This window comes from Octopus bimaculoides, chromosome 6 (assembly GCF_001194135.2).
Source record: "Octopus bimaculoides isolate UCB-OBI-ISO-001 chromosome 6, ASM119413v2, whole genome shotgun sequence".
Classification (NCBI taxonomy): domain Eukaryota; kingdom Metazoa; phylum Mollusca; class Cephalopoda; order Octopoda; family Octopodidae; genus Octopus; species Octopus bimaculoides.
The window spans coordinates 97,083,385-97,089,769 of NC_068986.1; positions in this window are offsets into that span (position 1 = coordinate 97,083,385).

Below are 6,385 nucleotides of genomic sequence, written 5' to 3' on the forward strand. Positions count from 1 at the left end.
TCGACCTCAGGACTTATTCTTCGGAAGCCTAGTACTTATTATATCGGTCTCTTTTGCCGAACCGCTAAGTTACGGGGACGTAAACACACCAGCATCGGTTGTCAAGCGATGTTGGGGGGGGGACAAACACAGACACACAAACATATACACACACATACATACATATATATATATATATATACATATATACGACGGGTTTCTTTCAGTTTCCGTCTACCAAATCCACTCACAAGGCTTTGGTCGGCCCGAGGCTATAATAGAAGACACTTGCCCAAGGTGCCACGCAGTGGGACTGAACCCGGAACCATGTGGTTGGTAAGCAAGCTACTTACCACACAGCCACTCCTACGCCTATATACATATATATATATACTTACCTCCACGCATATTTATCTCTGTGTATATATGTGTGCGTGTGGGGATTTAAGGATGTGCGTTTACATCTGTATGTAAATATACATGGAAGCAAGCATACTTTCCTCTGAAACTTGCGCTATTTGTAGTCTCTGGGCATCTTGTCTTTCTTTGCTTTATGCTCGTTTAATATCTTCAAATATTTAGATTGACATTGTGTGTGTATGTATGTATGTGTGTGTGTGTGTGCGTGTGTGCGTGCGAGCGCATGTGTGTGTGATAGGAAATAGCATGTGTGTCTATCTGTGTATGCGTGTGTATCTTTCTAATCCATGCATGTTTCTACTGTATATGCATGTATAGGAATGAATGCTGAGTATAGGATTGTAAAGTTAAGAAAAAGTATAGGAAATAAAACAAATAAGAGAAATAAAGTAGAAAATAAACTGGAAAAAGGAAATACATTAAGAATATAAACAATACGAAATGAAAAGTGTGTGTGTAAGTATGTGTGCATATATATATGTGTGTGTGTGTTTGTGAAAATACATATGTGTCTGTATGTGTGTTTGTGCGTGTGTGTGTGTGTTGTTTAAAATCATTTGTGAAGAAATGGGACGAACAAAAGAAGAAAATAATTACATGTTGGGGAGTGATACTGCGAATCACGAAATAAAATGTTAAAATGAAAAAAATCCAGTTTTTTTCTTATTACAATGACAGTTGCCACACCTCTCACGTTTTATCAAACATCATATACAAACAGGTCAAAAAATGTGCGTTCAAGAGATGAAAGAGCATCACAGAAAATATACTGTTTCCAAGACAATGTTAATTTTTTTTTTTTGTTATGCAAACAGCAGAAATAGCTTCCTGAAGCTATTCTTATGTTGCAATAAGCCAGCAATTGCGTTTCTAAGTGGTCATTTAATCTATTTGAAATAGCAGATAAATCTATCTCAAATTTCAGGCATCAGACTTAATATAAGGCTGTTACATTAGATAATACAATCTGGAAGATCCATCATATGAAACCAGTCAGTACGCTGTGTTAAGGCCCCGAATATCATCTTCACACATCCGAGAGTAAATATATTGTTACTGTTGTTGTTCTTCACTGAGAGCTGTTACGGTTGATAGAAAACCGTTTAAAAGATATTTTTTCAAGGGTTATTGGTTAGAAAAAAATATTCTTCATTTGCTTAATTTATTTTAGCTAGAGAGAAGTTTGGAATGTCTCAGCGTCCTCATTATTCTGGGCAAAAAAGGTTTAACCTGAGACATTTTTGTTGTATACACACATTTCCAAAGCATACATTTTCATATCGCTTATTAGTGGCTCAGTATAGCTACTTCTAACGTAATGAACAAGATGCTAGTCACTATGGCAGTAGCAGTGTACCCGGCATTTGAGTTTTGAAATTTTGTAAACACAAGCAAACTAAAAAAAAAAAGATAAGCAGTAAATTTATGGACAATTAATCAAAAGGACATGGTTATAATTCCATTTTGAAATGCGATAAGACAAAATTAAACACCAGTAACAAATAGACCAGGAACAACTGCTTATTCATTGCCAAGGTCACAAAGATTTCCTCTCAGGAAGCCAGTACAATGGAAAGAAGACATGGAGGAGTATACCACAAAAAAATGTGCTTCTTTCCTCGAAATTTAAAACAGTAGTTGTTACACTTGGGTATGGTAATCTTTTGCCAATTAAACATGCGCACTATTTATTTGATCTTCACATTAGTTTTATTAATATTATCATTTTCTGTTTTTAGTTTACATCACCATCCCAAAGTATAACAAAATCTAGTCCAGCTCACGTTTTGAAATCAAGAATCTCGCCAAAGAAATACATAAACGTGAAGCAATGACATTTAAGAGAAATAGAAAAAAGGTATCTATATACCTACCCCAAATTGGAGCAGGGGAAAGCTTTTCCTAGCGTGTGCAGAGTACATACTTTATCAACCCGGGCAGGACATATCAGCAAGTCTATGCCTGGTTTTTAAGAGCAAAGATCAGACAACAAAGAACAAAACTAGAATTTATACAATCCCCCACATGCCCAAAGACCGATTGGTATAGTACATGATGTTAAGTAATATGAAAATCATATTGACTCAGATGTTGAGCTCGGGATCGTTGCTATCATGGCGCAACAGTTCAATTAAGTAGTGGGTGAAGGGGAACCTGCAATGATATGCGGTCAGTTGATATCTGCTTGGAAATTCAGACCCTCATGATACCTCATGGGACCGATTCAGGGACCAGTGAAGAGGTCAGTAAGATTATCATAGCGCGAATTACAATGCTCAGTTGCCACATGTATAGTAAAGGTCAGCTGAAGGTTTTCTGCTCAAGAGAAGAAAGAAAACAGTCAGACGTTTTAACAGTATTTTTGTCTCATTGCCGTGGTATAATGTAAATAAAACATTTTGAAAGATGGTGAATCATTGAGGGCACTAAAAGAGACAGAAGGTCGATAGAAAAAATACACAAACAATAAAATGAGCCTTATCTGGAAACAAGTCAACTTATGAAAGTCTACGCTTTTCAATTGTATAAATTGATAGCGAGAAACTGATGCAGATGCTGAATGACTTATAGGAGAGCAAACGGAAAGTAATGTTCATTACACAGAGCATAGTCGACGATTATATTGAACTGCAAAATGATAGAATATGGGTGACAAGGATATAAAAACTTACATGGTAATGATAAAAGTTCCACACATTCAGGAAATGTTTTGCTAAAATCGAAGATAACATATAAGTTTGGATAATTCAATTTGCTGAAATCGTTTAGAACTAAAGAACTTGTGACATATATTATATATTACAATAGTTTACTAGCATGTACTGGAGAGTTTAAGAATACAAGAATATTACATAGAAATATAGTGATTAGCAATTTTTATAAAGATGTTTGGCAACGCTGGATGAGAAACAGTATGTAACAACTGACGTTGTAAAGTTCATCCCGGTATATTTTAGTTCTCTTTGTGTTGTATTATTCTCATTTCAAAATTTAATAAAGCGGATAAAAAGAGCGTGTTGTGCTCAAAGTGAACTTTAGTACAATCTCTAGATCATGTATGCATGTATGTGTGCATGAATGTATTATAATTGGATGTATGCATGAATGCATGTATATATGCATTTATGTATGTATATGTATAAACGCGCACACACACACACACACACACACACACACACACACACACACACACACACACACACACACACACACACACACACACACACACACACACACACACATACACACACACACACACACGTGTGTAACTTGTGAGTCGGCATCAGATACAAAGCTCGATCATAAGAAATTTTCTTACATGCTATATATTTCTAAGATATATTTTGTAAAATTCTATAGCCATTATTTCTTTTTAGACAATCTTTAACTAATGTTCAGACTGTACATTTATGTCTTACTAAAATCGTATATGCTTAGGCTGAAATTTATCTTTGCAAAAGGTCGCCTCTTTTGCTGTGAATGGTATAACAGCAATTAACATACATTGTGAATTGTATTACTGTGTATGATATAATTGCAATTACCATACATTGCTAATGGTAATTTACTTTGCATTTCATGTTCTGGTAATAACATAAATGATATAGGAGCACGGGTGTAATTCAAATTTAGAAAAAAGCTAGACTTTGACTACATTCGGATCAGTACTGATCCAACTCTAAAAACTATCAACAAGGAGAACGATATTAGGAACAGTAGTCCTAGCCATGCTATACCTGAATCAAAGGCAGAATGGTGACGTGCAGAACATATCTGATCAAAATTTTCTTGACCAGAAAATGGATATAAACAGCCAGCATCAGCACGAACCCCGGACCCAGTAGCAATAACTGCTGCAGCAGCAACAGCAGCAGCATCGACAGCAGCAGCACCACTACCTCTACCATCACAAACATAGCTTCCCCCCCCACCACCGATGCTGCCACCACCGCTATCCCTCACCACAGCAATAGCAAAAACAGGAACAAAATAAGGAAATATCAATGAGTACAGATTAAAGAAAGGTTTCGCATGTTTTATATAGATGAAATATTTCTTGAATTTATTTAAACTATTCCATTTTCAGATGAATAACAGCTTTTCTTCTTCTTATTCCTCGTATTCTCTTTTATTCTCTTCATTTCGCTTTGACGTTTAACAGTAAAGAGCATTATATAAGCATGTGTGTGTGTATTCATATATGTATGTAATGTAATGCATGCATGTGTGGTATGTGGTATATATATAAATATGTATGTTTGTATGTGTGTATGGCAACTTGCTGCTAACACGTGTATTACTTCGTCCTGAAAATCTCTAAGAAAACTGGAAATAGATCGAAGTAGCCAAAAATTGAATCGATTCTGAGTGAAATACTGTATATTATGAAATTAATATTATTACACAGGAAGAATACCTATAAAAAAATATAAGGTTTAAGTATATTAAAATTTTCGATAATATCACGCGTTTGCTGAAAATTCGAAGAATTTCCAAACAAAATAGTAAACATCCATTTACGTGGTAACATTTACTTTCTTGGAATATTAACAGGAACAAATGTGCGTATGCAATTTTTGTTTAAATACTGAAAGTTATCTAAAGGTTAAATCTTCAAGTAAGCTTCATTTGAGTACGCATTATGTTGTATCATTGACATAATTTGATGTCTTTTGTTGCAAACAAATAGACTGCAAATAATTTTCAAGCACTTTCAGACGCAGCATAGTAATTATGACACGTTTTCTGTTAACCACACAGACCAAATTTGTGCGAGTGAGGAGAGCCAACGAAGAATTGATGGCCCTCATAGCACACGGTGTGTATATTGACACAAGTGAGGATAATGTTCAGCCTCAGTACTTTTAAATCGCCAGAAATTTTAATGTTAGTGCGCTTGCCACTTTGTGACATGCAAAAACGTCAGGGACGTTAACGTCTTTTTCAACTTCAACAACTTCGACTTGAGAAGGAAGTGAGGGCGGAGAGGGAAGTGAACCCTACCAGTATTTTTGATGACAGGTAGGTGAGTGTGGTGAGAATGGAACGTCGGGTCAAATTCTTAGCGGCATTTCTTCCGGATTTATGTTCTGAGTTCAAATCCTGGTGAAGTCAACTTTACCTTTTATCCTTTCGGGATCACTGAAAAAGTAAGTTGAGTACAGGGATGTAATTGACCAGACTCTCACCTCTCACAAAATTTCAGGCCTTGTACATATGGTAGAGATTCTTCTTCTTCTTCTTCTTCTTCTTCTTCTTCTTCTTCTTCTTCTTCTTCTTCTTCTTCTTCTTCTTCTTCTTCTTCTTCTTCTTCTTCTTCTTCTTCTTCTTCTTCTTCTTCAGTAGTCTTACTTTCATCACGTGCTTTCACTACACTACCGAGCGCAGCTCTCTGTGCCTTAGGTATGTGCTGTCGTCTGTTTTTTCACTCTTATTTTCACTGTATTGAAAGTGTTTAGGTAGGATTTGTGCAGTGCATAGCAGTGCTATTTTGTCTATGTCATATATACTCGTAAATCCTGATGTTTTTGCTATGTATTTGTCAGAATATTTTTTCTCCATACCTAATGCGCCTACTATAAAAAGAATTGTTTTTGTTCTTAGTCTCTGCATTCGAGTTACCTCTATTTCCAGATCATTGTATTTTGAATGTTTCTCCGTTGTTAGGTACTATGACTTCTTTTTTTGTATTTGTCAGCTTCCTCAAAGACAGAAAACAGTTCTTTGTTTTCTTAGTGAATTGTGGTTATTTGTATTAGTTTTTTTTTGCTTCTGAAGTAGGTATTTCTGTAATACTCTTTTACTCTTTTACTCTTTTACTCTTTTACTTGTTTCAGTCATTAAACTGTGGCCATGCTGGAGCACCGCCTTTAGTCGAGCAAATCAACCCCAGGACTTATTCTTTGTAAGCCTAGTACTTATTCTATCGGTCTGGGGATGTAAACACACCCGCATCGGTTGTCAAGCGATGTTGGGGGACAAATAC